Here is an 11,620-nt window from a genome sequence, read left to right as displayed (position 1 = left end):
ATCACTCTAGCCCGCCTGACGTGGGCTCTTCTCTTTGTGTTTTATCATGCACTGGGTATGAGCATTATTAACACTGTTTGATAGTTATACTTAAGGACAGGCTGTAGGCTTTTGCTCTGTGTCCCTATAGTGCCTAACACTCCAGGGCCACAATGGATGATTGTTTGTTAAATTAGTTTGAAATCCAACATCTAAGGAAGTTGAAAAGACCGTGGAAAGTTATTTTCTCAGAGAAAACATGTTATGAAGGACAAAATTGGATTTTAAAAATACACAGGCTCAAGAAAGGAAAGCAGCAAAGATAGAAACATTTCAGGGACAGGCTACTCTTTTATTTGCTTGTGCCTGACCACGGTTTGGTGGCCGAATACAGCAGAGGGTAACCACTCCCGGCGTGGAGGCTGGAAACTCAGTCTCACTGGTGGAAAAACAGCTTCAGCAGGGCTCAGGAGAACCAGTTTCTTGTCTTGGTGGGCTCCTGATAGCAGCAGTCAGCACTCCCTGGCTGCTGGCCCCATGGGTAGAATCGCTCCATCTGTGGTCTCCCTGCCTTTCTCCCTTAGTGTGTGACACCTCTCTTTGCCTCTGTCCTCTACGGGGATAGGCTCTTGTGTCTGTGGCCACCTCCGAACTTGACTTAACCATCCATACAGTGCTGTTTCTCACCATGTGGGTCACATTCACAGATCACGAGGATAAGGATGTAGGAACTTGGCAGGAAGCCGTGCTCTGTTGTAAGAATGCCTTGGCTTGTACTCCAGCCCTTCTTTCCCTTCTATGTAAAGATTAAAATTCCTAAAATAACCGACTCCACTAACTTGGTGATTAGGTCAGTAGGGACAAACAGACGTTCCGAGCAGTATGACTGGGCATGAGGAAAATACCAGAACTCTATTTTTCAGCTACTGAACACAGCAAGATCAGTAGCAGATGGCATAGAGAGAAGTGGCATGCTCCAAACTGAACTTGGTAAAGTCCCACTCTGCAGATCCATAGTGTCCTGTCATCCCTGGAATGACAAGGAGGGTCCGGTGCATTAATAAGACAGTGCTGGGTAAAAGACAACCACCAGATGATTCTTCGTGCTCTAAATAGTTAAATGGAGAAAATGTCTGCCAGAGCAGCCCAGCCAGATTTTCCATAATGCCCTGCTTTGAAACAGATTATGAGATTCCAGGCTGAGACCAGCACAAAGCAGCAGACTGCTCTCCTGCAGTCGTTATGTAATCCCTACCAGGAGTGAGGAATTGGGGCCATGTCTCTGCAGATGAAAATAGGATTTTATGCAACAGGAAAGTAACGAATAATATATTCTGTGGGAAATGAAAATATGTCAATATTTCATAGCTTTAAAAGCTAAAATGGAATGTCATTTGGGGAAGATAAAAATTTGGACTTACATGGGCAAGTCTGAATTTGCAGTGTGGGTAGGTTTTACCTCTGAACTAACACAGCACATTGCATCCTGGGAGAGAAAGGCAAACATTTCAACTTTCTTGCCTTTTAGATGAGTAAAGTGTCTTATCTTCCCTAAGGTAGAAAATTGAGGTCTTAAAGTGCCAGTATGGTGGCACATACCTTTAAGCCCAGCACTAAGGAGGTAGAGGTAAACAGATCTCTGTCAGTTTGAGGCCAGCCTGATCTACAGAGTTTCAGGACAGCCTGAAGTGAGACCCTGTCTCAGAGAAATAAATATATAAACTTTTTTGAATTTTCAGTGTAACAAATATGTCTAATCTCTGCTATATACAAGGTCTCCAGGGAGTAAAGCCATGAGAAAGACATAGTACCTGTCTCCAGGAAGGAGCTTATTATTTCTTAGACTATAAAACAGAAAAGGACATATGTCACAGATACCTAAATTTCTACCAGGGTCCAGAGTTGGAAAACTGGTAAGGCTGTGGACAGCATGTGGGATGCCTTTAAGACTGTTTAAGGCTGTTGTCTTTGGAGATGCAATGGGAAGACAGGCCTGAGAGGAGAATCTGCATGAATAAGGCACAGACAGCTTGGAGTATACATGAGGAAAAGTAATCTCAGCCTGTATAGCATCAGGACATTGGAAATATCTGCCCATAGGAAAAAAATCTAGCATAGATTTATGGGCAGAGATGGCTCAGAAGATAAATGAATTTGCTACCAAGCCTGACTGAATTTGATCTCCAGACCTGTATGGTGAAAGGAGAAAACTAACTCCTGAACGTTGTCCTCTGATCTCCACACCTATGCCATGGTAGAGACACACATGCCCGCCCAAGTAAATAGAATTCTAAACACTAAGAAAGAAGTGTAGAGGCAGAGGTTCCAGGGAGGTGGTTCAGTAGGTAAAGTGTCCGCTGTGCAAGTGTAGGGACCTACGTTTGGCTCCCAGCACTGACATGAAAAGCCACACATGTAGCCGGGCAGTGGTGGCGCACGCCTTTAATCCCAGCCCTCGGGAGGCAGAGCCAGGCGGATCTCTGTGAGTTCGAGGCCACCCTGGGCTACCAAGTGAGTTCCAGGAAAGGCGCAAAGCTACACAGAGAAACCCTGTCTCGAAAAACCAAAAAAAAAAAAAAAAAAAAAAAAAAAAAAAAAGAAAAGCCACACATGGTGTGGTGGTGCACATCTGTAACCCCAGAAATGGTGCTGAGTGACAGTGAATCCTGGGGGCTCCCTGGCCAGCCTAGTCAAAAGAGCAAGCTTCGGGTTCAGTGAGAGAACCTGTCAAAAAAAGAAGAAGAAGAAGAAAAAGAAAAGTGGGGAAAAGAGGTGGAAACCAATAGAGGGAAATACCCAGTCTAGAAACATAGACCCATGGCCAACAGAGACACACACGGGCACATTTGCACACACACATGCACACGTACACGCATGCACTCACATGCACACCACACACACACACACACACACACACACACACACACACACATACACACTCTAGAAAGATTAGCAAACATTCTAGTAGGACCCAGAACAGGAAGGGGGAGGGGCTCAAAGTGGTTAAAGCCCATTCCCCCGTCTGTTATCCCGGCACATCTGCTGACAGAAATGGTGAGGGGGCTTTGGGGGCCAGCTGTTATCTATTGCCCTGTGTGAGCCATGGAGGTTCTGCTACAAGAGTTTGTGACATCATAAAGAGTGGGTGGAAGTGATATGGTGGCCTGTGATTGTAATTGCAACACTTGGGAAACTGAGGCAGGAAGCACACCAAGAGTTGGAGGCTAACCTGGGCTACATAGCAAGGCCCTGTCTCAAATGAACAAAGACAAAAACTAAAAGAATGAGTTGGGCAGGTAGCTTTGGCTCCCCTGGCAAATATAAATTTAACAGATGTGATAATGAGTAGATATAGTTAAAAAAAACAAAATGGAGCTGAATCTCAGGATGATGTTTACTGCAAGTGAACCTGAGGAATGGGGAGGCGGCTCAGTTGTCCAGTGCTTGCCCGGTACGCAGGAGATCCTGGGTTCAATCTCGGCACTGCACGAGCCAGGCATGGTGCACACTTGCGATGCCAGCACTCAAGAGGTAGAGACAAGATTAGAAGTTCAGTGTCACCCTCAGCTATGTAGCAAGTTGGAGGCCAGCCTGCACTACTGAGACTTTGTCTTCCCCGCCAAAAAATAAAATAAAACTTGAAAAGTGAGTAATGGTGTGTCACTTTTACTTTCCTCTCTGCTCCTCCCTTTCCTACATAAATCAGACCATGTGTAGGGCTGCTGAGGTTTGGGTGTGTCTTCATTCGGTGGAAGCTTGGTCCTCAGTGGAGTGGTGTTGGGAGGTGTAGGACCTTTAAGAGCTGGAGTTCAGGGCACTTGTTAAATCATCAGAGGTGTTGCCCTTGGAAGGAGTTGGGGAGTTTGTTTTCAAGAGGATTCACTGCTGTTATAAAAAGGCCTCTCTGCTGCCTGGCTTCTCTCTGTGTTGTACTCCTGCCATGATGCCATCTGGCATGGTGTGATGTAGCCGAGGAGTTCCTCACCAGAAGCCATCTGATCTTATCGTACCAGTCGCCAGAATGGTGAGTTAATTAAATATCTTGTTTCTTTAAAGTATCCAACCTCGGTTCTTTTGTTATAGCAATAGAAAACAAACTGAGGCAGGAGCCGAGCAAGGTGGAGGTTTTAGGGCCATAGTGGTCTAGAGTTTGGGTGGGAGAGTGGTCTGGAAAAGGAGGTTAAAGTCAAGAGGGACAGGAAGGATTCTGCACAGAGGGTGGCTTTACTGGGAAGGAGAGGGCATCCCCACAAGGAAGGGACACCAGTAGAGTATTCTGGGACAAGGAAGAATGGAGTCCCTTTGAGAGGCAGCCTAGTGTCAGACTTGGGAAACCAAGGAAGGTAAACATGAGACAAAGGGCAGGGAAAGGAGAGAGGAAGCCTGCAGGGTGCATTGGTCAAGCTGCCCCTGGAGACTCAGGGCACAGGCTGAGCAAGGTCCATGGCACCTGCAGTGCAGGTGAGGAGGAAAGTCACACTGGAGGGGCAGGGGGACAGTAAAAGACATAGGAGAAAGAGCTGTGTCCTGACCCAGTGACACACTCAACACTTCTGACCCCAGCTTCCTCGGTGGATACAGACCGGGACTCCTACAGTTCACCTCTGACAGTTTCTACTTAGAAGAGGCAGAACCCACAGATTGAGGGGATGGTCCCATAAGACTGCCCCCACTTGTCAAGCCATCTCGGGGTGGCTTCACACACACACACGTGGATCTGAGTTCTGCCCTTCTTAGGTTTGCCCGGGCAGCTCACGTGCTCAGGGAAATACTTTGCCGATGTTCATCCACGTATTAGAAAGACTTGTACAAGAGAGGGAGTTGATGGCTGGACGAGAGATGGAAGGCTGTGGGGATGCAGTGCCCTCTGAGTGCACCCCCTCCTCCAGCTGGTGACCTGGAAGGTCTTCATACTTTATCCCTGGAAGTTTTATGGAGGCTTCATTAGGAAGCTGTATTGTTTACAGCACTGGCCATTCATGTCCAGATCCACCTTAAGCAGCTCTTGCCCCATCTGATCACGTGGCTGGTTCCCCTGGCAACCAGCTCCATCCTGAGGCTCTCCAGGAACAGGTCAAGAGTTGCCTTGGTACAACAGAGGATGCACCTAGCTCAGGAAATTCCAAGGATTTAGAGGCCCTGAGTTAGATGTGGCAGGAACTCAATAAATTACACAGGTCTGAAGATCTGAGTCAGAAACCAGGGTCAATGACCAAATACCAGGGGAAAAAAAGATTCTTCTAGCAGCTGTTGTTACTCAGGAAATTACACAGGTTTGTGGATCTCTCTGTAAAGGCCAAATCTATATTTCATAATATCACAGACTGTCAGGAGGTTGCTAACACAGAGAATGCCCCAAGCTTTTCACCAGTAGAGATAGTCATTGCCTACACAGGAAGCTAGAGGACTCAGGCTGGTCAAGTTGGACAAGAATTGGAGGTGAGAGTGATATTATTTTGGATATACACAGAGGAGTCTAGAAACAACTATAGCTCTAAATGTGTACATTGTTATTTATAAGTACACACATGGACACGCATGTGAATATTTCCTATATTCCCAAGCTGTATGTGTCAATGGGCCCAAGAACAGAAGAGTAGGTAACACATTTAAGGCCCAGATCTTGGCTTCTAAGAGAATGACTGAAGGGCTGGAGCGTGGAAGATACCGAGTAAGCTTGGAGCATCTTACACAGGGAGCAAGGACAATGGAATGACGAAAATCAGAGGAAAGGAAAAGGAGGTCAGTGTGCACAGGCTCCTCCTACTGGTCACGGAAACCCTGGAAAAGTAAACAAGGAAGTAAGTTAGCCGTGGTGGTGGCTCACAACTTCAATCCCATCACTCAAGAGGCAGAGGCAGGTGGATCTCTGTGAGTTCAAGGCCAGCCTTATCTACATAGAGAGTTCCAGAACAGTTAGGGCTATATAGGGAGACTTTGTCTCAAAAAAAACAAAACAAAATAAAAATAAAATAATGAAGTAATGGATTATAATTTACTGAATGAAACAGGAGTCCTTCATCCAATGCAGACACAAAGGGATGAATAAATACGCTCAAGGTCTGATGAAGGGTAGGATATTTGCTCTTTATATTCTATTTACTCATAGCTTTAATGTATGTCCCTATTAAAAAAACTTAATTACAAAGGGAAAAGGTAATTTCACAGTGAGAAATCCTGGCAGTCACCACCTAATCAAGTGGTCACAGTTTACCCGCATTCGTGATAAAACAAATGTGTCACCCACTAGGATGCAATGAGAAGTCACTGCTCTGGCAGTTTGGCCAAAGGGGCGTGACCTCAGTCTATGCTAAAACTCCAGTTTGGGGTTCTGTCTTTCTGTACCCTGGAAGACGGCAGTCCACGCCTGCAGGGCATGGCACCTGAACGGACGCAGGGGCAACTTGCAGGAGGTGTGGTGGTGATACAGCCAGTGGACTCCACTGCAGAGATCTCCCCTCAGTTTCTCTGCTGCAAGATAAGCTTAAATTCAAAAACACTCTACAAAAAGAAGGGGCCTGTCGTCTTGAGAACTGTTGGGTCGTGAAAGTCAAAGGAAAGCCACGCATGGTGGTGTACGCTGTGGCACTGGGGAAGTAGAGGCAGGAGTCTGAAGCCAGCCTGGGCTGCTGCATGTGTGCGTATTACATAATACCGCATATGTGAGTATTATATAAAGAGAAAGAATGACTAAGAAGCTGTTCAGTGTTGAACAAGACTGGAGGAGCTGGTGGATAATGTTGCTCATGATGCAACCTCCAGAACCCATACAGAGATGGAAGGAGAGATTGGATTCCATAACTCCACAGAGTTGTCCTCATGCCTCCCACATACACATACATATACACGTTAATAACCATGAAACAAACAAAAACCAGACTGGAGAGCCATGCCACCTAAACAGGTGTGATTTCTGGAAGGGTCTTTTCACTATAAAGACGGTGTGATTAGAGCAAGGAGGACAGCCCGGTCAGTACAGGGCTTGCCTTGCAAACAGGAGGATGTGAGTTTGCTCCCCAGGACCCACGGGGGAAAGTGTGGCATGGTGGTGTCCGCTTGTAATCCCAGAGCAGGGGAGGTGGAGACGCTGAGGCTCTCTCTCCAGTCAGCTCCCCTATTTGGAGAGTTCCGCGTCAGTGAAAGACCCTGTCTCAAAATAAGGTGACACCTAAGGTTATGTACTGACCTTCAAACACATATTCATGCTCGCACGCGCGCGCGCACACACACACACACACACACACACACACACACACGCACCCACTCATACACACATGCACATACACAAAGCCCCCTACCATGTGCATATATGCCCACATACACATGAACACACACACAGGATACTATTGAGAACTTTGACAATTTCAATAGAGTCTGGAGATGAGAGGCAAACTTGTTAAATCCTGATTTAGATGATTTTGCTGAAAGGCTCTGAGTGTTCTCATTTGTGAGAAAAACACATTACAGTTCTAGGGGCAACAGAGCGTCTTCATAGTTGTGACTCCACAGGAAGAAGCCTCTGAGTCACAGTTTAGCATCCAGGATGTTTGTTAGGGAGTGCCTCTGAAATTGACACCTGTAGAAGGGAAGGGAAGAGAAGGAAGCAAGCGTAGAGGCAGGAAACACAGCTGTAAGGAAGAGCAGCAGCCTCAAGTGACCCATGAGGCACTCTGGAACCACAGTGCCCCAATCAGGCTGAAAGTGCTGGGACCAATTTTTATTGTGTTATGTGTGTGTGTGTGCTCGTGCATGCGTGTGCGTGTGTGTGTGTGTGTGTGTGTGTGTGTGTGTGTGTGTGTGTGTGTAAGTTCACATGCTCATGTGTGCACATGCATGTGAGGGCTAGAGGACAACCTCAGGATTATCCTTCGGGAGCTATCTACTTTGCCTTTTGAGACAGAGGCTCTCTCACTGGCTTGGAAGGCACCAAGTAGGCCAGGCTGGCTGGTGAGTCCCATGAAATCCTCCCGTCTCCACCATTCCAAGCATGTGCTGTCACACCTGGCCTTCTACATGGATTCTGAGGCTCAAGCTCGGTAGGCAAGCACTTTACCAACTGAGCCATTTCCCTGGTCCAGGCCTTGAGTCTAGAACCACACTTTGATCAGCTATTGAATGTGGAGGGTCCTGATGATGAGGGTAATGTCCCCAGGGAGACTATTCCCGTTGTCTCTGGATACCAGACACATGAAGTGTTCAGGCAGAAGCTACTGCTAGTTATTCAAAGGGACTTCTGCTGCCTCACCTGGTGCAGAGAGTCCCATTTTAGGAACCAGGTCCCTCAGCCCTATGGAATCAGAATGGCATGAGTGGATCTGGGACCCAGGGGAGTGATAGCAAGTTTGTTTCCCAGGACCACATATTTTTCCTGTTGGAGACACAGAACCCTAGTAAAACCCTTTGGTTCTCTGTCCTTATGCAGCCTGGAAAATGACATTCCATCTCTGCAGAGTGAGGCAGACCAGCAGGCACAGATACAGCTTGTCAGCAACATAGACAGAAGATTCCATGTCAGGGACCGACCCACCATCATTGCTTCTGTGTTGCAAGTTGAATCCCCCAGTCTGATGCAATGTTCTGTGAGATTCTATGCTGATGGAATATTCCAGAACCCCAGGGTGATGCCTGAGGGATGAGACAATCGAAACACTCACCCAAATACTTGTCCATTCCTGTTAGAATGAATCATTCGCCAAAGAAGGGTTCCAGCGTCTCCAGCTTTTGTCGCCAGATGGTTTCTTGGGGGTGTGATGCCATACCCAGACTCTTACACAGGCCTCTCAGGCTGTCGAGTTGGACACTGGTAGAGCAATAAGTAGTTAAGCCTTAGTAAGTGAGAACCTGGGCTACTGGGCTCTGAAGAGTCTCAGCCTGCCACAGGGTCACTTAACTCACGCATCTGTTGTGCCAACTGTGGTGTGGCTGATGACAAAGGCTGACTCACCTGGCTGAGTCATTTTATATGAGGGATTTATATCTGCCATTTTGCTATTCCTTCTGTCTGTTTTGTCTGTCTATTCCTCCATTTTGGGTTAAAAAAAAGTATTTTTAAGATGGGTGTTGTATTATTGGCTGATAATTTAGCACCGGGAAGTGGAGGCAAGGAGGATCAGGAGTTCAAAATTAACCTTGGCTACATAGGAAGCTTGAAGCTAGCCTGAATTACTTGAGACCTTATCCTTAAAATAAAAACAAAAGGTGAGGGGGCTGAAGAGATGTTTTAGGGTTTAAGAGTGCTTATTGCTCTTGTAAAGGACTCCAGTTTGATTTCTAGTACCCACATCAGGTGGGGGACCTGACACCTGGCCTCTGTGGGCACCAGCATTCACACGCACATACCCACAGACACAGTGTGTGGGAGCACACACACACACACACACACACACACACACACACACACGTTAAAAACAAAATCAATCTTTTTTAAGTGAACAAAAAGATACTTTCAAAGTATTTTAATTGCTTGTCTTGTGTCAAAGGCTATCTGTGCTCCATCTGTCACTCATGGAACCTGTGGTCTGTCTTGCCAGTGGTGAATGGGCCAGCTCCAAACCCTGTCTGATCTCTGACTTCTCAGACCTCCCCTGGCTCCAACTGCAGGAGTTTGGATTTTTCAGGAAGCAGACTGAGACAGACTCAGGGCTCAGGATATTTATTAGAGAGAGCTGTTGGGATCAACATCTGTGGATGGGAGGGGAAGGAAACAGGACTGGGCAGAGGAGGAGTTGGAATGAGATGCAGACTGACGGCCTGAGCTAACCCCACCACGGAGCCCTTACACAGAAAAGGCCCACAACGTCACCAGGAGCAGGGCCCAAGTCCGTGGCTCTTTCTGTTTTTGCTTTGATTGTCAATGGATTGGGCCACTGAGGAAAGGTGTATCTCTCTGGGCAAGCATGCTCTCTGCAGATTAGGCAAATCCTGAAGGAAATGATTGACAGCCATGTGCAACCACAATCCCAAAAGCTAAGCACCAAGTTTCTTCTCAAAGAAAGAGTTAGCCAGTGGTCTGAATGCCCACCACAGGGGTCACGTTGGCAATTTACTCTCTAATTGTTCAGGTGAAAATTGATGTGTTTGGCTGGCAGCTAAGCAGTGTAGCGCTTAAATGAAACCCGGGTTCTATCTTAAACACAGGAAAAAATTCTTATGCTATGTGTGGATAGTTCTTCCTAATTTATTTATTTTTATATTTATTTTATTTGCATGTGTTTTGTGTGCATATGTATGTGTACTCTGTGCATGCCTGGTACAGGTGTCAGATTCCCCTGGACCTAGAGTTATGGATGGTTATGAGCTACCGCATGGGTGATGGGAACAAAATCCTGGTCCTCTGCAGGAGCAGCCAGTGCCTGAGCCATCTCTCCAGGCCCCTGTCCCTTTCGTCTTTTACAGTAATATGAGTCAAACCCAGGGCTTCTCCCATGCTAGACAAATACTCCACTAGTAAGCAACATCCCCAGCCCAGGTGTACAACTTTTCTCTAAGTCTGAAATACTAAAAATAAAAAGCTGTTCCGAAAAGAATACTCAACAACTGAAGAAACACAGGAAAGCTGAAAAGACGAAAATCCATTTGAGGTTGTAAATCACAGGTCTCTAGGAGAGTCAATGGGAGACCAGGCTGAAATAGAAGTTGAGCTTCATCCTTCCTAAGGCAATATAATGTGTACGGCTTACAAATAATGGGGTGAGTGGCTGGAGAGATGGCTCGGAGGTTAAGAGCACTGGCTGCTTATCTAGAGGGCTTGGGTTTGATTCTTAGTTAGGGTTTCTGTTGCTGTGATGAAACACCATGACCAAAAGCAAGTTGGGGAGGAAAGGGTCTATTTGGCTTATGCTTCCACAACACTATTCATCATCAAAGGAAGTCAGGACAGGAACTCAAACAGGGCAGGAAATTGGAGGCAGGAGCTGATACAGAAGCCATGGAGGGGTGCTGCTTATTGGCTTGCGCAGTCTGCTTTCTTATAGAACCGTGGTTCTCAACCTATGGGTTGTGACCCGTTTTGGTCAAACAACCTTTCACAGGGATCACCTAAGACCATCAGAAAACGCAGATATTTACATTAGGATGCCTAACAGTAGCAAAATACAGTTATGAAGTAGCAACGAAAATAATTCTATGGTTTGGGGTCACCACAACATGAGGAATTGTATTAGGAAGGTTGAGAACTACTGTTATGGAACCTAGGACCACTAGCCCAGGGATAGTACCATCTGCCATGGGCCCTCCCCTATCAATCACTAATTAAGACAATGCACTAAGGCCTGCCCATAGCCCAATCTTACTGAGGCATTTTCTCAGTTGAGGCTCCCTCCTCTCCAGTGACTCTAGCTTGTGTCGAGTTGACATAAAACTAGCCAGCATAGATTCCCCACACCTACATGGTGGCTCACAACCTCACTTCCACGGGATTTAATACCCTTCTCTGGCCACTGCACGGATGTGGTACACACACACATATGCAGGCCATACACTTATATACATTTGAGAAAAATAGTGGGCAAGAGTAGGAAACGCTGATTTCACTAGATGGCCCTCCAGTTGTGCCTCACCTCAAAGCATGTTAGTCTTCTGAATTTCCACACAGAGTTACTGCTCCTGGCCTGGAGCAGAGCTCAGAGGTAAGAGCACTGGC

General features: G+C 46.6%; 1 long non-coding RNA gene across 1 annotated transcript; it reads right to left on the bottom strand.

The window, feature by feature from the left end:
* Window positions 1–310: 310 nt before the first annotated feature.
* Window positions 311–11,620, bottom strand: LOC131915204 (uncharacterized). Its single transcript, XR_009380285.1, has 3 exons — window positions 11,538–11,620; window positions 8,634–8,779; window positions 311–1,009 (listed from the first exon to the last, which is right to left on the bottom strand). It is a non-coding gene; the product is annotated as an uncharacterized LOC131915204 (long non-coding RNA).

The sequence above is a fragment of the Peromyscus eremicus genome, chromosome 7, assembly GCF_949786415.1.
Source record: "Peromyscus eremicus chromosome 7, PerEre_H2_v1, whole genome shotgun sequence".
NCBI classification, from domain to species: Eukaryota; Metazoa; Chordata; class Mammalia; order Rodentia; family Cricetidae; genus Peromyscus; species Peromyscus eremicus.
This window is presented reverse-complemented; position numbering and strand designations above follow the sequence as displayed.